This window comes from Canis lupus, chromosome 22 (genome assembly GCF_003254725.2).
Source record: "Canis lupus dingo isolate Sandy chromosome 22, ASM325472v2, whole genome shotgun sequence".
In the NCBI taxonomy this organism is placed as follows: Eukaryota; Metazoa; Chordata; class Mammalia; order Carnivora; family Canidae; genus Canis; species Canis lupus.
The window spans coordinates 51,341,551-51,364,534 of NC_064264.1; the positions used below are offsets into that span (position 1 = coordinate 51,341,551).

At 35.9% G+C, this 22,984-nt stretch overlaps 1 protein-coding gene across 1 annotated transcript in view; it reads left to right on the forward strand.

Moving 5' to 3' along the window:
- ITGBL1 (integrin subunit beta like 1) overlaps positions 1–22,984 on the forward strand; it is a 212,719-nt gene that overhangs the window by 41,163 nt on the left and 148,572 nt on the right. The window lies entirely within an intron of this gene.

Sequence of the window (22,984 nt, forward strand, 5' to 3'; positions counted from 1 at the left end):
TGTAGAGTCATATGTGGCGGAATAACACTGGGATTTTGGTAGTAGGCATTCTTTTCCATAGCCAACTGTGAAAGACCACATGCAGCAGAGTTTTGGGATACTTGGAAGATGTGCCAAATATTCAGGGTGAAGGAGCAGGTGCATAAATGGGCAAGCAGGGCACATTCAGATAGGCAGTGCCGATGTGTCCCTGTTCTACCTCCTTGCTCTTTACCTACCCTTTGCCTCAGGCTTCACAAAACATCTCCAAACCGGAAAACAAGACTCTTCTTACTAAGACAAAATTTGCTTCAGGTTCAAGAGTTTCTTTTTTTTTTTTTTTTTTTTTGGCCTATGACTTACATTTGATTTGTGATTTCCTTTGAAATCACTTGTGTGACATGTAGGATTCTTGTCTCCTGAGACCTATCTTGACTCTGAACTGATTACTCAGTGTGACATGAAAACATGACAGGCTTTCAATATGTAAGGATTTTGGATTTTATTTTTTTTTATTTTTTTTATTTTTTGGATTTTGGATTTTAAAGAGAGTCATTTGTTTGTTTGTAGAGAACATGGGTTTGAAGATATAATTGGGAGAACTAAGATTTCTTTACAAGGAAAGGAAATATAAAGACGCCCCTGGCTGGGATGGGAGATTGAGAGCAGGGGTGGGGGGTGGCGGTGGCAGGCAATTAGGAAGGCAGGGAGCAGGGGGCTGTTTGCAGATTTTGGAGAAGAGACTACTATCCATGTTGGAGAAGAGGAAATGAAGAAAGCCTGGTGGCTAAAGGATATGTTTGAAGTCTGTGCCTTCTCTATGCCCTGGTTGGCTTCCCACATAGTGTACAGAGCAAACCCTTTCCTTCTTGACCTCATGAAATCTTTAGGAGGACACTGGTTTCTCATCAATCTGATGTGAAGTCAGAGCTATTTGCTTATTTTCTGCTTTTTGCACAAGAAGTTCCATGAAGGAAGGACACTTTGTTTTGGTCTCTGCTTTAACCCCAACACCAAGGACAGTGCTTAGCACAGAGTGAACACTCCGAAAATACTTGTTGAATAAATAAATGACTTATTTATTCAGAAATATATTTATTGATATGATTATATTTATTGATATAATTATTTATTTATATGCTTCTGTTGAACAGATAAACTATTTTTTCCTTATCATCCCACCACAAGTAATATCTATTTCTAGTACATGCACTTTTCAAATCTTTCCTTATGATAAAAAAATATAAAAATCCTCTAATATTTTTTTTAATTTTTTTTCCTTTATTTATGATAGTCACACAGAGAGAGAGTGAGAGGCAGAGACACAGGCAGAGGGAGAAGCAGGCTCCATGCACCGGTAGCCCGACGTGGGATTCGATCCCGGGTCTCCAGGATCGCGCCCTGGGCCAAAGGCAGGCACCAAACCGCTGCGCCACCCGGGGATCCCAAAAATCCTCTAATGTTTTTAAAATACAGAAAAATGTGAGGCAGGGAAAGCACAATTTACATCTTCCTTAGGAGACCATTAGTTCTTTGACTTACATCTTTCTAGTCATCTTCATATATGTTTTGATATAGCTGACGTTAACTACAGCATCATTCCTATAATTAATCACAGTATTTTAAGGAGACATGGGTATAGCAAGCTCACAGAATCATTGACACAACTAAGCTTTTGGAAAAAAGTTCCTCTTGATCCTATTGTTTTTTTAAATCTGCTTCGTAAAACAGGTCACCTGTGAGGCATTGCTTGCGAGGGTATCTGAGAAATGTAGTTTTAATACATCAAACTCTTAAGTGTGTATTGGCCGTTGTACTTTTTATTTCATTTGTATACAACGCTCTTCCTGGTGCTGTTCACAAAACTGACCCATTGGCACATTTCAAATTTAGTTCAAAATCACCCTTGCAGAGAGACCTCATCTGCCCAAAGAGTCACAGGTGGCTTCTCTGTTTCTCTGTTTCTGGGTCCCACCACCCAGTTCATTTTCTTTCTAGCATTTCTGACAATCTAATTATTCACTTGCCTCTCTTGGCTCTCTCCCCCACTGGGAAAGCTTCTTGAGATCAGGAACTTTGTTTCATTAATTGCTATATCCACAGGACCCAGCATTTTCCAGAGGTTTAATGTTTTATACACATTTGTTATGTGATAGATTCACCCAAAGCTGTGCCTTTAATTTCCTTCCAATTTACCAGCATATGAGTTGCAGTGATGCATACATCTCTTTGCACAAAAATTTCTGTCTACCTTTCTGATAATTTCCTTGTATCAATTAATAAAAGAGGAGAGATCTGATGATCAAGTATGGAATGTTATACATTGGCCAAAGTGCTTTCTAGGAATACTGTTCCAGTTCACTTTTCTGCCAGGAATTGTGAGAGCTTCCATTTTATCACATCATCACTGGAATTGAATATTTTCATGTTTAAATCTTTTCTAATATTTTGCCAGTGAATTTTAGAGATTTGTTTCTTATAACTATTTTTTAAGTTTCAGTACATTAAGGATACTCCCTCTTGGTCATATTTTTTGAAATAAAATTTACGCTGTTGTGTTCTATGCTAGAAGTTTTAAATGTCTGTGTAGTTGAACTGATTGATTTTACCTTAGTGATTTCTTTCATTGATAAGAAAGTTCTTGGCCAAAGACCAGATGAACACTATATTTTTAATCCATTGATGTCTTCAAGATTTCAATTCTTTGAGACACTTCCTTTATCAAATTTATTTTACAAACTATGTTTTGAGGGCTTTTAAAATTATCTTCTTTATCAAATTTGAAAGTGGCTCATATTAGTAGGTAATAAAACACATCACAGGCAAAAATATAGACCATAAAACTAAGGGGTTTTTGTCTTATATACTTGGCTATTTTTGTACCAGTGTTCAGCAAGTATGAAAATCATATTCAAGCACACATCCTTCGTTTTAACTGTATTCACAAATCTAATTATGCCCCTGTTATAAATGGAATGGTGTCATCAAACCTGGTTTGCGTAGAACAATGTTGTGATTTTTTCAATATTAATTATTATTAAATATTATTGTTATTCATATTAGATGGTAAGATTTGTACATGGACCTGATTGTAGGTTTGGAACTGATCACAGGGACTTCTCATAGACAAGGATGGATGAGGGGAAATTTGACTTTTACAATGCAGGAAGCCAGTTGTCCTCAGTGTCTGACCCTACAGTGAATGGAGGTAACATGCACTCCTGTAAATCCTTCAAAATGCTAACATATTCCTTAGCTGAAGCTCTTAGAGTAATCTTTTTGAAAAGTACTCTTCTCGAGTTTCCTTTTGCTAACTTCAGGTCAAAGTGAAATCACCAATGTTTTGTAACTGTGATTAATTACTATGATAATTAATTTAATTTAACAATGGGCCTGCCTAGACATAGATTACCCAGTGACCTGGGAAGAACAAAGAATACTAGAGAAATTAAATCTACCCTGTGTTGATTTCTTAGTTTTTCTCACTTTTTGCCTTTTTTAAAAATAGTCATTCTCTTGTATTCTATTAAAAAAAAAACTCCAGGAATAGAATGGAAGATGATTTTAGGTTTCAGAAATTATGAGTTTATCTATTTAGGCATTATAAATGAGAACTCTAGAAGGAAGTATAAAGGAAGAGTAAGTGAGTGTAAAGTAGCATGGCAGATATACCCTAAAGGAACCCCTATGACTCACATCCTCACATAATCCATCCTCCTTGAGTGGAACCTGGGAGTTGCCTTTAACAGGTAGAATATTACAAAGATGATGTCGCTTCAATGATTATATTAATGACCAAGGCAAAGGTGAAAGATTTTACTGATGTATTTGTTCCCATTTTGTTGTCTTTGAAATTGTACTAAGGCAGATTTTACTAAATAGAAGTCACCTAATCAAATTAGTCCTTTAAAGGAAGGTCCAGACCTTCTCTGAAGTTAAAGATTCAGAGTAGCTAAGCTTTCTACCTCCTTGATTGGCTTTGAAGAAGCAGATGTCATAAATCCCACAGCCACAGGAAAATAAATTTCACCAAAACCTGAGGGAGCTTGCAGGTGGACTCTTCCCTATTTGAGCCACTAGATGAGAACACAGCCTGACGTATACCTTCATGCCAGCTTTCTGAAACTGGTAGCAAAGAACTCAGCTAAGCAGTGTCCACACTTCCAATCTGCATAGAAAATGTGAGATAGGGACACCTGGGTGGCTCAGCAGTTGAGCATCTGCCTTTGGCTCAGGGTGTGATCCCAGGTTTGGGGATCAAGATCCCGGTCTGGGAATTGAGTCCCTCATCGGGCTCCCTGCATGGAACCTGCTTCTCCCTCTGCCTATGCCTTTGCCCCTCTTTCTGTGTCTCATGAATAAATAAATAAAATCTTTTTTAAAAAAAGAAATTGTGAGATAATAAATGTGTGTTAAGTCTGTTTGTGGGAATTTGTTATGCAATAACAGAAAATTAGAGCAAAGAGACTCCTCGAAGGCATCAGCTAAAGGAGAAATCTTTCACTCAGACACCAAAATGAGCAATGCCTCTTTAAATTTACAGGTTAATTTAAATGTTGCTGTACTAATCTGAAATTATGTCCGTGTCTGCAGAACTGATCTGGTACTGCTGCTTCTTTCTTTATAGACTGTTTTTATTAAGGGGTGCTGATGAAAACACCAAAGAGAATATTCTTGACATAATACCCCCTCTGATTAATGCTAGCACTTACTGCTGGGAATTTTGAGTTTCCCTACAATTTAATCTAACTTAAATTTATTATTATTTTCTTCTTTTAAAGTTTTTTTTTAATAAATTTATTTTTTATTGGTGTTCAATTTACCAACATACAGAATAACACCCAGTGCTCATCCCATCAAGTGCCCCCCTCAGTGCCCGTCAGCCATTCACCCCCACCCCCTGCCCTCCTCCCCTTCCACCACCCCTAGTTCGTTTCCCAGAGTTAGGAGTCTTTATGTTCTGTCTCCCTTTCTGATATTTCCCACGCATTTCTTCTCCCTTCCCTTCTATTCCCTTTCACTATTATTTATATTCCCCAAATGAATGAGAACATACACTTTGTCCTTCTCCGATTGACTTACTTCACTCAGCATCATACCCTCCAGTTCCATCCACGTTGAAGCAAATGGTGGGTATTTGTCGTTTCTAATGGCTGAGTAATATTCCATTGTGTACATAAACCACATCTTCTTTATCCACTCATCTTTCGATGGACACCGAGGCTCCTTCCACAGTTTGGCTACTGTGGCCATTGCTGCTATAAACATCGGGGTGCAGGTGTCCCGGCGTTTCATTGCATCTGTATCTTTGGGGTAAATCCCCAACAGTGCAATTGCTGGGTCGTAGGGCAGGTCTATTTTTAACTCTTTGAGGAACCTCCACACAGTTTTCCAGAGTGGCTGCACCAGTTCACATTCCCACCAACAGTGCAGGAGGGTTCCCTTTTCTCCGCATCCTCTCCAACATTTGTGGTTTCCTGCCTTGTTAATTTTCCCCACTCACTGGTGTGAGGTGGTATCTCATTGTGGTTTTGATTTGTATTTCCCTGATGGCAAGTGATGCAGAGCATTTTCTCATGTGCGTGTTGGCCATGTCTATGTCTTCCTCTGTGAGATTTCTGTTCATGTCTTTTGCCCATTTCATGATTGGATTGTTTGTTTCTTTGGTGTTGAGTTTAATAAGTTCTTTATAGATCTTGGAAATAATCTAACTTAAATTTAATTGGACTAGATGACCTTTGAGAAATTCTATGAGCCCTGAAATGTACGATTTTGTGACCTATGCTTAAGGACTAAGATGTTTTCAGTTTTGTATTTCCCGAGTGATTCTGCATTTCCCTCTCACTTCTATCTGGTGCTTATTCCAGTCTGGGTTCCTCTAATTCCTCTTTCCATTCCTATTCTGGATCCACTCCGGATCTTGGTGTCTTCCCTATGCCACTCAGCATCCAAGACATTTTCGTCTCCTTTTCTCTTTAAAATTTACCTCCATTTAAGAATTTATATTTTCTGCTTGACAAGTTTCAAATTCGGAAGTGTTAGCTAGGCCTGTTCCTTTGTGAGATTCCTGTTTCATGTTTATTTTCCTTGAGAAGAAGTGAATAAATGCACATGCCACTCTGAGTGAGCTGTGTCCTCATTGGATGCAGATCACATATCAACATCTTGCAGGAGCTATAGAACTTTGGGACTATTATTAAAAGTCTGTGAGCAAGCATAAAGGTCATTCCTAGCAGATGAACCATCTTTAAAGGGCCACAGGCATTGCAGGGAAAGGTGGTTATTCTTTGACCACTTAACTTAATGTTTCTATCCTCCAAAATTCATGTGTTGAAGTCTTAATCCCCAGTATGATAGTATTTGGAGATGGGACCCTTGGGAGGTGATTAGGTCATAAGGATAGAGTCCCCATGAATGGGATTAGTGCCCTTATAAAGGAGATCCCAGAGTGCAACCTTCCTCCTTCCAACACATGAAGACACACAAAAATGCCAGCCATCTGTGAATCAAGAAGTGGGTCTTTACTAGACACCAAAGCTGCTGGCACATTGAGTTCAGACTTTCTAACCTCCAGAACTACAAAAATAAGTTTTTGTTGTTTATAAACTACTGTTTTGTGGTGCTTCTGTTATAACAGTCTGAACAGACTATGACAACCTCTGTTCTGTTCTGAATGTTCTGAGGTATGTGGCTTCTCATCTATGATTACCTTCCCTGAAGCTGATCTACATGCCAGGGTCCCTCGCAGTCCCCACATCTGTGCCTCATTCTCTGAATCTAGCATTCAGAAAATATTACAACTGAATATGTTATAAGAATTGCTTAGGCATTTCCTGCACCAGGATATAACAGTGGTTTGGTGTCCTGCCCATGTGTGTGGCAGGAAATCCTTTCATTTGTGCTGCTGAATTCATTTTGTCTGGGATTTCTTCCTTCCCTAAAAATCTCGCTGTCTTTCACTTAACAACAGGTAGTGAGTAATGATGATATTCCAGGGAGTGTTCAAAGGGCTATGGAAGGTATAAAGATGATAAAGAGTTGCCTTTATCCTGCCAGCTGTAACAAATGTGAAATACTCTGGGAAGGTGACACTAATGTCTGGTGGGTACACATCTGCTGTGACATAAGGCTGGCACGACATACGACTTGCTAATAAGTAAGAATTTCTGGGTAAGGAGTCTGGAGACCCGGGAAGCCTCCCATGTGATTCTTGTGTATACGAAAGTGTAAGACCATTATTACCCAGTGTCCAAATAATATCATGGTTCATGATGATGATGATACCAAAATTCCCCTAATTTTTTAATATGTCTTTAAGAAAATATTATCATTTTGATTAAAGGGAAATTATATACTCCTTAAAATTATTTTTATTAACTAAAATTAGCATTTGGGTTAGGGCTAGAATTTCTGTGCCTTTCTAATTCTCTTATATTTGTAAGTCTAAGGCTTTTAATGCAGGCTTTCATAATTGTACTTCAGCGTAATGGAGAACCATTGACCCTGTGAAATCAAGTTCTGAAATTGACCTACAAGTAATGAATTTTTAATCAGGATGTATTATTCACATCTGCAGTAATTATTTTAGACTAACAATATTCTAGATTAAAATAATCTTGGAAAATGTCTCACATGCAACACTTCCTGATCTCAAAGCACAACTTTATAGTGAATAATGCAGTTATTTTTATTTTTCTGCAGTAACTGGGAATAAGATACTGCCCTGAGCATATATATTTTTAACATTCGTTTGTTTGAATTTAATTACATGAAATTAATACCCTAAATTGCAATACTTTCTGCATTATTACTTATTGCTTCGTATCATGAGATTTTAAACATTTCTAAGGCTTAATATATGTTGGGTTTTCATGTGATGATATATATAAAAAAGGACACTTATGAAATTAGAAGCAACATAGCCTGTATCTAAATATCCCTTCCTATGTATCCTCCATCTTTCTGTGTTATATAGAGAGATGTGCTGATTGGTTTATATGAGCTTAATAATTAAATATACATTTATTTCTGGATTGAAGATAAAGGGAAATGTGCATCTGAAAGTGGCCAAAACATTGTTGACATCTGTTAAAAACATGCTTGGTTTCATCATTGAAATTACCATGACTTAATATCCTCCAGTGAATAAATGTCTCCCATGGAAAAAAACTCATCACTTTTGGAAGTACATTCATTCCTCCATGTCACCAAGGTGCTCCTTAATGAATCATATCTAGTCAGTAGTAGTATTTTTTATTTAGGAGTCATTTTTAGGAGTTAATTTCTAGTCTCCCATTTTTTTATTTTGATGTCATTTGTCTAGTGAGAGAAATATTTACAAGTGATAATAAATATAAAAACAAATTAATTATAACTATTAATATTATGAAATCTTCCATTTTTTTCTCTGTAGCTGTTGCCAAAATCACCTGCATTCAGTATTTGAATTTCAATTTCTCTGATATACTTTTTATGTGAAAGTTTAACCTCAAGTCTGAAACAACCCTTGAAAATATTATCTTAGAAATGTGAAGACATGTGAGCACACTCTTATGTACCTGAACTTGGTTGACTTAAGTTCCTTGCACCCAACTTTCCTCCTGCTGCCCCAGGCCAGGGGAATCTGGGTTGTACTAATGAGTCCATTAATATTGGCCACCAGAGGGCTCCCATATTCCTTCCAAGTACAAAAATACAAAATGCAACCAACATAAAGTTCACCATCAAATAAAAAGTATTGTGGGATTTTAGGATATTGTTATCTATAGAGAACTGTCCCAAACCCACTGTTCTTATGCAAAATTATTTTAACGAACAAACGAGAAACTAAACACTTTCACTAGAATGAAGTGATTAAATTGTGTACATGATTGTGTTTTTGTTTCTGAAGACCATGATGAAGACTTAAAATACTTAATATTCAGTGATTCCACATAAGAAATAATGATATCAATCAATTTGGGTATAAATCCATTGGGTATTTATGAATGATATAAAGCTGATTCTAGTCACTGGAGTATAGTTTTTTGGTCACACACAAGCTGTATACATTATTCTGAGATAAAACTGTGGGTATTTTTGTTAGCCTAGCTTTTGATAGTACACAAAATTATAGAACAAATGGTTGGGTTTCTTTGGGTGGGCGTTAGTAGTAGAATAATGTTATGAGTTGTGGATATTTTCCGCGGAGAAGGAGGAAAGGATTGCTTCCCTTGAGGACCCTTCCACTGGTTCTTGGTGAGTCGTGTTAGCCGAAAACCAGTCCCAGGAGCTGATGCTTACCAGGATGACTCTCTGGGTTTCTAGCAGTAGATACATTTGTCATGTCTCTCTTTTGCTATGGTCATGTGTCTGGCCCTGACCACCTGGATGCTGTCCCTAGATGTATGCAGGCACATTTCTGCATTCAGTGGAGGGTAGAGTTTGCAGTTAATGGAAATGTTGCAATCTGCAGCAGAACAAACTTGGAAAGCAGCATCTTTAGGAGCTCTTTGAATGCAGGTGAAGCATTTCCCATGAGTCATCAGGTTGGTCTTCTCTGATGTTTTTAAATCACAGTTCATTTACCATCAGTCCCTGAAAATGCAGTTTAACCATTCTACTTTTTTTCAGTTCCTTTTTTTCTAGAATACATTAGTTATTACTGCTGCACTTAAATGTGCATCAAAGAGAATAACATGGAAGGCTTGATTAGCTCAATTATACACCCACACCTAGATGCTGTCTTTTTGACTGTAAGACTGAAATATTGTTGCAGAAGGAAATAAAACAATCTGTTCCCCCTCTTTTCCATCATGTTCTTCTGGTCTAAGAATTATTTTGCTTTTTATTTAGAGAAAGAATTAACAAAATAGAGCTAATTTGGGTTTATCTTGTACTTCTTGAAATAGTTTAAACAGTGTTATGAATTCTGTTTTAATCTGGAAATTTGATGATATTTCTCTAGCCAAGCTTTTTCTACATTCTCCTCTTTCTCTGCACAAGACAATGGTGATAAACAAAACAAAACAAAACAAAACAAAACAAAACAAAACACTGTACTCCTCAGGCTTAGATTACCATGTCTAAATGAGACATAGACATGAAAGTATCAGAGTATAAAGTCTATTTTGGAAATTCAAATAGAGTTAGTGGTATTTACAACTGCAGAGTAACCAATCTAGTCCAGCTCATCTCTATGATTCACCGGATTTGGAGTTGACTCCATTTCTGCTCAAGGAAACCCACAATATTGCAGCTGGTAATTAACTACATTTTTGAGACTAATCTTTGTCTCAGAATAGGCAAAAGCAAAAGAAAAGATGAAAAACTTCTTTTGATAATCACTGGATATCACAATAACCCACAAGCTAATTATACTATGTTTTATGTTCCTCATGGAAGTCTTTGAATTAAAAATCAAGGAAATTTTTCTGGGTTTAGGTAGCTTTCATTCAAAAAAGTTTTGGCAATTAATTGTCATACTACTTCTAACTTTCTATTATTTAGGCATAAAAGATATCTGGAAATATTTTAATTAATATGCCCAAACTGTTCCACATAAACTGGTTGGTTCCTAGGTTTCCTGAAAGATCACTTAATTGCTGAAATTCAGCATGTTTAGATATTGCTCCAATTATAGGTATTTTCCTTTTAGAAAGAAAGTTTGTTCTACTCTCTACTATGTGAAATAAAATTGGCATAAAATGAGCTTTGACTCAAAAGCTTCTCCTGACATTTATTTGCAAAAGTTTCTATGGCCAGTACTCCTGTAGCCAAGGTGACATTAAGCCTTGTTGGTCATCAGGGAGAAATGCGGCTTTTCACTTCACTCGTTCTGGGTGTGAGAAGAAAGGAACTACTTGTTGATATACCAAACTCAATTTGCCTCTTTCTGCCCCTAGCAATACTTGATATTTACATTTCAGGCAAAAGACTTCAAGAAAACTGAATTCCCAGCATAGGGAGACGGCGTCAGAGAGACAACCTGCATTGCCCAGCTCTTAAAACCTATAGAAGTAGCTCTTCTTCTTCTTTTTTTTTTTTTAATAATAAATGTATTTTTTATTGGTGTTCTTAAAGCCACTAATGGTACCTAGAGGCCTTCTTTTTTCAAGCTGTTGATGCGTATCTTTATCTTCTCAGGATTTGAGGATCTCTGTAATGAAAAATAAAATATAAACGTTACGTTAGAACATTGGTGGCTCAACCTTGGCTGTTCATGCCTGTCAACCACCTGAGAGTGCTTTTAATTCCTAAATCTCCAGCTGCATCACCAACCGACTAAATCAGAATGTCTGTGGGTTGGAAAGAGGCATCAGGATCGTAAACCCTTGGGTGACTACAATATGGAGCCAAGGTCAAGAATCACTGTCTTATAAACCAATACTGCTTAATGATATCATAATCATATATCTGGAGGTGTGTAGTGGGCAAGGATCTTAGTCCCAGACTCAGATGTTCCAAAAACACAGGTTATCTCCTTACGACCTAATTTCATTTTGATTATGAGTTGCATACCAACTCCTTTAATTCAGCCAGTGTGGTAGAAGGTTGATCCTGGCCCATTTAGGATTCTTTCCTGGGATTGTAAATGAACCCCAAGGGGGCTTGCATGGTACTAAAATGTTTGCATGGCTGTAGGCCTAGAGAGGGTTCTGTTCTGGATTGCTACTGAAGCATACACCAGCACTGTCCCATGATGGATCAGTGGTCTGCTGGGTTTCCTCAGAACAGCCCTCCCACCCTGTTCCATCCTTTTCTTTCTCCTGCACCAGGTCCTGGTATGAGGCACTGAGGTTAGCTGGCTGGAGTCTGCCTTGAAACACCAATAACATTTTCTCTTCCCCCATCTCCCTACATTTGGGGAAATGGCTGTGTCTTTGCTGTTTCTAAGGGACTGAGCATGATGTTAAATGAAAATGTTAAGAAAGGAACCAATATTAAACTGGACCTTCTGGTCAGCAAAACTAGTGTCTCCTTCTTTTATATATATTTTTCAAAGATTTTATTTATTTACTGAGAGGAGAGAGAGAGAGGGGAGAGGAGCTTGGGGAGGGGCAGAAGGAGAGAGAGAATCCCAAGCAGACTGCTCAGTTTGATCGATGCGGGCTCAATCCCACAACCCAGAGATCATAACCTGAACTGAAATCAAGAGTCAGATGCTTAACTGAACCACCCAGGCATTCTCAGTGTGTCTTCTTTAGGTAAAAGCCTATATGTTTCTTTTAGTCGTTGGTTATATAGGTTCTTTTTAGAAACCATGAAATTGTGCCCCTTATCTTGAAGAACTTTTTTCAGCATGGGAATTGTTTGGTTAAAAATTATCACTAATGAGGATATTAACATAAACATTCAACTCCAAATTATTTTGCTAGATAAATCTAATTTGTCTGTCTTCCTCAGGTAATTTTGTCATCTGTCTAAACAGTATGAATCACCTTTAAAATTGTATCAACTGGTGCTGCTTCTGGCAGAACAGGGCCAGCTTGTCTTAATCCTATCAGTGCTGTGTCTCTTGTCATTTAGAACCTCTCCTTAATTATTGGTTTAGTTTAATTACTTCAATTTAGTTAACATTTGAAGCCCATTCAAGGGGAGAAGAACAGTTTATTGGTTAGCACCATTGTTAAGTACCTATTCCCAGTTTGTCTGACTCAGAAACCTGCAGGTGTGTATCACCTTGGTCTTAAGAAAATATGCCTCTCCCTTACAAAGGCCAAGTCAAACAGTCATAGAGAGAATTTATGTTACTATTATTGTAACAAGAATATCCACTAGTTGTGTGCCTATATATGTGGGAACCATGTGTAGACCTTATAAACAATCTCTTGTTTAATATGACAGTCTCCATTTTGTGGATTAGGAAACTGTTCAACCACCTTGTTTAGTTCACTCAGCTAGTTAATTGAGGTTACAACTTGCTTCACCCTCTTAACCAGTATACTTAGACATACAGATGTTTTTTCTTTTTTTCAAGTTTTAAAAAAATTAATTCCATTATAGTGAACATACAGTGTTATATTAGTTTCAGGTGTCCAGTATAATGATTCAGCACTTCCATACAATATGAAGACAGTTTGTGATGTTTGAAGCTCGCTGTTGTAATCCTCTCCGCCATGCACACATAATAAGACATTCCTTTGCCTAGAAAGTAATAAACATAGAAAATAAAATTAGTGGCATGCACTAATACTAAATACGTTCAAATTCATAATGGATTACAAAGAGGAGCTTGGAAATATTTTGGGATAAACTTTTTGAAGGTAATGTGATGGTTGCTACCCAGACCCCTGCAAAAAGTACTGTGATACCTGCATGTCTGATACAGGGTGCTGTGCTAAGGGGAGCATGGTCTACCCATAGCTGCCTGATACATATGCAGTGATGGGTATTTATTGACACTGTCCAATATAGTATCCTATTGACCGCTCTCTCTCTTTCTCTTTCTCTTTCTTTTGAATAAAGGGAATAAATATAAGCTTTGCAGTCAGACAAATATAAGTTTAATTCCTAGCAGTAATCTGAGTAAATAACTGAGTTTTCCTTCCTAAATGCAAACAGTAAAAAACAACATGTATTTATATGGTTATTTTTAGGATGAATGGGATGATCCTGTAAAGCTTCTACTAGTGTCCCTGTCATAAATCATCTCTTGATGATGCTTTGATTATGATGATAGTAATACTGATGCTAATGGTGTGTCCATTTAGTAGAAGGGATGAAAGTGTCATTTGTGTCTCATGTGCTAAGTTGTGTATTTCTTCATTAATATAGGACTGTCTCATGAGTGTATGTCATGTGTATATACAGTGGTTTATGACTATGAAGTAATTTGTCATCCATGAGCATGTGCATGTGCATGCACATCTTGAGATAAGGGTTGAAATATTAGGCTTATTTTCCTAGTGATAACATCAAAGCCTAGAAAGAGAAGGATTTGCGATAGATGATGTAGAACTTGCACTCAAATTCTCAATTTCTGTGTTCACCTACTTTTCTCCCTTTACTATCATATTGCCTCTTATAACATGGAAGACTCTAAGACTTGAAAAATAGAAATGTTTGTGGGACTTCATTAAAACTTTCTAATATGAAAGAAGACAATCATGTTAGAATCAGTGCTTTAGTATGATCAAAATTTCACATGAAATGATTTTTCAGAAATGTCCTCTATGTTCTGATAGACCATTAGCTGTGCTTTCTAGAAGATAGCTTTATTTTGTGTTAATCTTACAATTGGAGGGTTTCAGCCCTAGCCCTTGAAATGAGCTAATAGTGGCATGTGGTAGAGGAAATCCAATGTTCTTAGGGGATTAAAAATTAAAGAAGAAATCTTTTGGCAGGAAAACACACCAAGTCATGTGTAAGCTTCCACCTTATACCATTGTCATAGCTCCATGGAGGAGACAGCATCTAATCGTGTTCTTAAAGGATAATCACTGTCCTGTTCAGGATGTCCTGCTGACTCCATGGGGATGCTAGCAGGATGTGAGAGACATCACAAGGCTGACTCACTGGAACCAAGGGATTTAGCAAATGCAGGAAAGGAGAGCAAGTTTAAGCTGAGAATGTAAGTAACTTGCTGAGAAGCCAGAGCAACAGAGAAAACCTTTCTTCACAAGTGTGCCCAACACATTTAAAACAGTTCTGGCCATTAGAAATGTTTTTCTTTTATTAAGCTGAAATATATTCAAGTGATGAGGCTCTTAAATGGGATATTGGTGGGGGTTTATTCAGTCAGCAATTATTTATTGAATATCTACCATGCGCTGGTATCTTCTGCATCCCATCTACGTAGTTCTGGGTGCCAGGAACAAGTCAAGACTCCTTGCGCTCATGATGTTTACATTTAGTGAAAATAACAAAAAAGTCAGATTTTGAAAAGCTTTAAATGCAGACACAGAAAGACGTTGTTTGGTCTAGGCAGGCAAGTGGCAAAGAAGAGCAGTGACAACATTTTAGGAAAATGAAGCAACGTCTTCAAAGGAAGAGAGCAGTTGGTTGTCCAGCTGCAGGCAAAATAGTGCTAGTGGACACATCCCAACACATATTTATTTCTCATCCAAAGATTTCACGTAGGGATTTTTTTTCCTTTTGTGTAAACTAAATGGAAGTTGTGATGCTCTATGAAAATCTACTCTTTACCTTTCTAGAACATATCTGTTCTGTGAAACAAAGTGATTGATTGCTCACCCTAGTTCCTTTGTCCTTGAAATAAATATTTGGACCTACATCCAAGATTTTTTAGGAAATTGACTTAAGTGCTGGAACTGTTTCAGTAATCTGTGAATGACCCTAAATTACCTATTCATAAGAAGAGAAGGCCAGGGCGGGATGGCAAACAAAGTAGCCTTTTCATTCGTCCCATGACTTCCTCTCTTTGGCAGACCATCCCGGTCCTCTTTGCAGGAGCCCGGGCCGGCTCCCTGCCTTTCTGGCGGACGAACAACATTGGTTCAGAAGATGGCCTGGAGTGCGCAGCGTGCCACCCACTGTATTGGAAGCTGAAAGTGTTTTTGCTAGCTGAATGTCAAGTTAATGAGGTTTTACTATCTAGATAGTGTATATTGACAAGAGTACCAGGTACTTTTATTGACAGCAAACCTCTTGGTCTGGATTAATGCTAATCCAAGATTGCTTGTTTTTCATGATAGGAAACCATAGACTTGTTATTAATGCAGGTGACTTCTCAAATGTCAAAAATGAAACACTTTGCTTATTCACAGGAGGAGTATGTGTTGTTCGTGTTCAGGGTCACTTATTTGTATTCTCTTGACAACATTTTGAACTGAAAACGGTTGTGTATCAGCCATCTGTGGCTGTAAAAGAAAATAAAGCCATGTGCTCATGTGCTGCTCCATTATAGAGATCTTCTTTTTTGTCTTAGAACCAGTATGTGTCACTCCCAGTGATTCAGGACCAGCTTGTGGGAGGGACAGCCATTCCACACTGTTGTGAGCAATTGCTGCGGGACTATGATGACTTTCCCAAAAGCTTTCCTCACTGCTCCTCAGATGGGTCTGTGTGGTGGAGGCGAAATGCAAGGGCTGAGAATTATAGACTGTGGGCCAAATGAGTTGTCACTCCCTAGTGCAATGTGGGCCAGAGGGGGGAAGAAGGTGACAGAACCATTTTTACTGCAGTTAAGTGTGATTAATCTATGCCTTTCTAATGAGATTAAGAAAAAAAAAAAACTTTGTTTGTTTGTTTGTTTTTGCCTGCTCTTCTCTACTCTGGGAGTTAATTTAACGCATTCAGCAGGAGCTATATGGCAGGAACAGTTGCTCCCTTGCTGGAAATTCTCCCAATCAAGAGCATAGCCTATCTTTAAAAAAACAAAACAAAAACACACACACGCAAATACTATTGATGATATGCTTTAGATTATATATAAACATCTCACATTACCCCTATTATAATTTACTTTTTAAAGAAAGATATATTTATTTATTTTACTGGGGGAACAGACTCCCTGCTGAGTGTGAAGCCTGACTCAGGATTCTGTCTTACAACTCATACAATCATGATCACGCCCTGAACCAAAACTAAGAGTTGGATGCTTAACTGACTGAACCACACAGATGCCCCCATCATTTACTTTTTTTTTAAAGGAAATAATTCAGTTCTTTCATTGGTGAGAGATAGAAATGGGTTGGAACAGTCGATATTTTCTTACTCATTCTTTTTCCAACTATTTTTCAATCAAAAACTTAAAATAAGACATTAGAGCTTGATACCTAAAGTAGGGAATGTCAAAAAAATGAAGCCATCTCATGTTTGAGAAGGATGTTGATGGTCATTTGGCCAACTGATGTATTCATATGGTATCACCACTGGTGTGATTTTACATGGGTTTGTGTAGCTATTTGATTGATATCTGTCTTTTCTACTAAAGTATGAGGTGGTATATGAAGATTCATCGACATATGGACTTGCCACCTCTTTCAGAGCATCTAACACTGACCTTGGTGCAGACTTGGCTTGGCTCTCTGCTTAAATGTCCGTTGAATTAAAGAATGAATGAATGAATTAACTACTTACGATTAGAGTTTTACAGATTTCTTTTAAAAATGCTTGTCTAGTTTTTTTTTAACACCTTTAGCAACAGAGGTAGGTACCTTTGTTCACAAGGGTACCCAATGCATTTTCAACAGTTTTGGCTGTTAGAAAGTTTTCTCTTTTATTAGGATGAAATATGTTCACGTATAGACTTTACTATTCAAAAATAGAATCGGGTACGTGTAGAGTAGAATGACGAGTAGTAAGGGATAATCTTCTTTATATCCCGATCTATGTGCTTTTATTGCTTGTTATTCCTTTCTTTCATTTAAGCATTGTTCACAAAGCTTGTATAGTTATTAATTACAATTAGCTGAAACTTCTAAGAAAGGATTTTGTTGGGGGAAAAATACAGGTCCTATATAAAAGACAGTTGGGGTCATCCTGTCCATTTAATTTAATTAAAATGAAATTGACACAGACCTACATTTTCTTAAGCTCCTTTTTCTACCTGTTTCCTGGGCACCTTATTTTGTCCTGAGGCTACTATTCTGCAATATAGTGGTTCGTAGTTTCATATCTGGGAAAAAATTAGGTCTCTTTCTTACTCCTCCATCATTTCAAATGTATTAAGTTTTATTTGATTTTCAAAGTATTAAGTATTGTGATGAATATGTGTCACTTCTTTAGAAGGCAGAAGTGGCTGCAATCTGCTGTGTTTTACTTGTATAATTTCTTTTTGCTCTATGTAGAGATAGGTGATATGTGCGTGTGCACACATGAAATTGTGCACATTTCGAACTAAATTCAAACTAAGATTTATTGAGTACCTACTATGTACTAGACACTGTTCTAGGGACTAGAATATAGCAATGTGTTGAGTTCCTGCTTTCATCAAGCTTATATTCTAGATTAGGAGGACAAAGAATAAATAAGAAACTAAGTAAAGTGATTTCAGAGAATGACACTTCTGAAAGGGATGCCTAAGAGAAATTTCATGACAAAGATGTGACTGGCAAGATCTACTTCCAAGTGACTGGTTAGAGCAGGTTTCCCTGAAGCGATACTATTTTTACTGGAAAATAAATTGTGAAAATGAGCCAACATGCTAAAGTCTTTGGAAGGAGTAAGTGCAGGCAAAAAGAACAGTAAAATTGGAGACCCTGATGCATGCCTAACTTAAAAGAGTGTTTGAGGAATAGAAAAAAGGACAGTAGGGCAGAAGCAAGGGAGAATTAGTAAAATAGGAAATCAGAGAATCCAACAGAGCCCAGTCGCCTCTGTCAAGATAGGAAGTTTGTGTCACATCACAAGAATAATGGGAGGCTTTTAAAGGATTTTAAGCAAGAATGTGTCGTTATAGATCTAATTTGTTTTAAATTTATCACTCTAGCTTTGGTGTAGAGAATGGAATCTATGAGATAAGAGATAAGAATGAATTGTTCTTGCTTATTTGTCAAAATCAATGACCATATATTTGTGAATTTATTTCAAGCGTCTATGCTGCTTTATTGATCTGTGTTTCTTTCCTTTCACCAATACCACACTATTTTGGTTAAGGTACCTTTATGGTAAATGTTGTAATTATGTAATGAAATTTATCCTGGTGGTATTTTGTAATTTCTAGCATACATGCATTTAGTATTTCATGTTTTTGGATATTATTCTAAATGTATTGTGTTATTTCATTTTCCAATATGTTGTTCGTAGTACATGGAAATATATCTGATTTTTATGCATTGACCATTATCCTGCAAATGTGCTAAATTCACTTAGTTTTAAGAGTTTTTTTTTTTTAAACTGAAGATTCCTTAGGATGTGACTACATAAACAATCATGCTGTCTGCAAAGAAACATTTTTCATTTTTACCTTCCAATCTGGATGCTTTTTAATCCTATTTCTTGCCTCATTACACTGGCTAGGACCCCAGCATAATGCTGAACTGAAGTGGTGAATAGATAGCCTTGCCTTGTTCTCTGTCTTGCACAATGATGCTTAATGTTAGCTACAGGTTTTTGTAGATGACTTTTATCAGGTTTGGGAAGTTCCCTTCTGTTACTATGATCTTGAAAGCTTATAAATATGTGTGGACTTTTTGTCACATGATCTTTCTGCATGTATTGTGTAGTATATGTTTTTCCCTTATTCTGTTAACATGGTGAATTATCTAGTTATATCTTTGATTATTAAATCAAGTTACATTCCTGGGATAAACCACAGTTTATTATTATGTATTATTCTTTTAAAATATGTATAGAATCAATCTGCTAATATTTTTTCATGAAAGATTAGTCTGGAGTTTTTTATTCTTGTATATTTGGTATTGTTATCGGTGTTGCTAGCTTCATAAAATCAGCTGTTAAGTATTCTTTCCTCCTCTATAAATCTGAAAGAGTTTGTATAGGAGTCTTGCTTCTTAGATTTTTGATAGACCACCAGTGAAGCTGCTAGGTCTGGTGTTTCTTTCATGAAAAAGTACTTAATTATAAATGTAGTGTTTTAGCAGATATAGGGTTATAAAGATTTTTCCTCTTTTGTCAGATTCTGTTATTTCTGTCTTTCAATGAACTTGTTCTTTTCATCTACATTTTCAATTATGGACATAGAGCTGTTCATAATATTCTCTTATTTTCCTTTGCAACATTCAAGAAATCTGTAATTAAGCCCACTATAATTCCTAAACATTTTAATCTGCATCTTCTTTTTAGCAGTGTATGTTGTTTATCAATTTCATTGATCTTTCCAAAAAACTAGCTTTTGGTTTCATTGATTTTCCCTATAGTTGGTTTTTTAATTTACTTTAGCTCTTATATTTATTAATTTATCTGTGCTACTTTATACTCTTCCTAGCTTCCTAAAAGAAATGTTTATTATAGATTTTTTTATTTTCAGAATTTTATTTTGTTTTGTGATTATTATTTTGCTACAAATATTTCTAATTTCTTTGTGATTTCTTATTGACCCATGGTTTGTTTAGATATAAACTGTTTATTTTCCAGATATTAAATTTATATCATGAACATTTTCTGACATCATTAAGTAGTTTTTATTTTTTTACTTTTAGTTTAAAATTTTTAAAGATATTAATTATTTGTGTGTGTGTGTGAGAGAGAGAGAGAGAGAGAGAGAGAGCACAGCAGGGGGAGGGGCAAAGGGAGATGGAGAAGCAGACTCCCTGTTGAGCAGGGAGCCTGACTTGAAGCTCAATCCCAGAACCCTGTGATAATGACCCAAGCCAAAGTTAGGGGCTTAACCAACTGAGCCACCAGGCACCCTTAAGTAGTTTTTAAAATGAAAAGAGCAGAAGAGCGATCTCTGTTAAGGTAGCAAAGATATTCTGAACTTAAAATTTATGGAAAAAGTAACTTTCTATAAAAATTGAGACCAAATCTCATAGCAAGATATTGTAGAAAAAAGGAGAATAAGGAGATAAATAACATCCTAGATGTAATTAAGAACATGTCAAATGAAAGAAATCAAAATGATAAGTTTATACTTCAAGACTACATTTAGAAAGTAATGCAAGACATGGAATAACATCATAAAATAGAAGTAGAAAACCCAGAAGTTAGGTGCTAGGACACAGGAAAAAAATAGAAATTAAAAAACAAAAACAAAAACAAAAACAAACCCAATATTTTAGAAATGAAGACTTAACCTGTAGTACCACCAGAACAGATAAACACATGGATAAAGCCCTAAGAGAAATCTGAGGTGAAAAGTAGGAAAATTTTAAAAATGAGAAAGAAATGAGGGAAGAGATAAAAAAGAATTTGAGAAAAAGTGATAAATACTGAAGAAGGATAAAGTTCTGAAATAAGAAATCCCTAAAGAAGAAAATGAAAGTGAGGGACAGAACAGATTCTGAAAAATTATCATTCAAGGAAAAATTTCTGTAGTGGAAAAAAGAAAGAAAAAAATTTAAAATATACCTTGAAAGAACATACCAAGTATCTGAGATTATTGATCTAAATCAACCAAGACCAAGATAATGTTTTAATGTAACTATTGAAGTACTGAAGAAAAAGAAAATTCTTTGGTTATTTAGGAAAAAAATGACATAAGGAAATGAAAATATGATTATAATCAGAATTTTGACTTCTGTGTTTTATTCTAGAATAAGGTAATATAGTTAAGATAATCAAGGAAAAAAACACATCACCCAATAATTTTATATCCAGCAAAACTTTCCAATATCTAAAGCACAGACTGTTCTACATAAGCAAAAACTCAAGGAATATTTTCTCATGCATACTTCTTGAATAATAAAATAGAGAGTGAACCTCAGACAACCAAAATGACAGAAAGGAAAATTGATAGATGGTGAGCTTTACATTTATAGTTACTTATGTTGGACAAGCCTTATTGTCATATTAAGACTAAATTAGAACACGTCCTAGTGTAGAAGGATGACTAAATGAGGTTCAAAAGAAAAAAGTATGCTATTTAATGGCTATATATTTAGATAACGTATTGCCAGAGAATCAAATGGCATTTATAATTCTTTTTTTAGAATATTATAAAGTAATGACTATTAGTAGATCTTATACTTCTTAAAGAGTAATTTCAATAATATTAATAATTATATGCCTGTTTTGGGGAATGACTTTCTAATCATAATGGAATTCCATGTATCATGGTGATCTTTCTTACCCTTGTTTCCACACAGGAATTCATTTAGATAGGTTCTCACCTAATATTGTTTTTGTCACTATTTCCTAGCTTTCAGAACCTTCTCTTCTGATGGGGGATCTCCAAAACCAGGACTGAAAGTAAAATTTGTTTATACTTTTTTTTTAATTTGAGAGACACAGAGAAAGAGAGGCAGAGACATAGGCAGAGGGAGAAGCAGGCTCCCTGCAAAGGAGCTCAATGTGGGACTCGATCTTGGACCCCGGAATCACACCCCAAGCCAAAGACAGATGGTCAACCACTGAGCCACCCAGGTGTCCCTGTAATTGAAATCAATATTATTTTCTATTTTATGTCCTGGTATTTTTAAATATTTTGTTTAAAATTGTTTGTATATGTTTAATAATTTCATATATAGCTCTCAGTTTACAAAAAAAAATTAACACAAGAATGGAATCTAATTTATTCTCTAAATTTCAACTGGTTTGTAACTCAGAATATATGATGAATATTTAGCAGCTACATGATTTCACAAATGCTGTTGAGCAATTCTTTAGAAAGTTAGGTATGGGTCTGTGGAATATACTGATGAGATTTTTGACTCATTAAGGTGGTAAATGACCTAAAAACACATTTCTGGAACATGTGGTATGTGAGCAGCAATAGTTTCCAGTGAGCTTTTTGGACTGACCATATATTCCAAGTTCTTGAACACACCTATGATAGTGTTTGGTTGGGTCTGAGATCATGTCAAAATAATGACTAAGAAAAGTAACGTCAGATGTTTGAAACACCCTGAAGATTTATTTTTCTTCTTTCTTTCTTCTTTATTTCATTCTTTATCTTGTTTTTTGCAGTATGGAAACTACTAGAGGAGTTCCAATCCATTCTAAAAAGATATATTACAGGAAAATTTTACTGATTTTCAAAACTTTTGGAGGCATATGGGATAAACTTTAAATGATGGCCAAGTTCATTAAATTCAACTGAAATATCTGAACTATATATTTAGCTTCAGTTAATTAAAATTTATTATACTAATCTGTTTAAATCAGAGCTCTTTAATATTACTTCATACAATTAAAAAGTAACTAAAAGATTTTTTTAGGAAACATAAATAATTACTTACATGTTAAGATTTCAGGGCTTGATATTTCTGCTAGTCCACTACTAGACTGAAATTCCTTCTTGTAGCTTAGATTTTCAATGTTAGCTTTCCATAATCATTACTATTCATTCACTTATTCAGTTGTTAAGTATTTATCCAGGTCCTCCTATTTTCTTGGGATAGATACTATATTTCTTTTTAAATTTTATTGAAATATAATTGATATATAATGTTATATCATTTTCAGGTGTGAAACATAATGATTCAATATATGTATGTGTTGC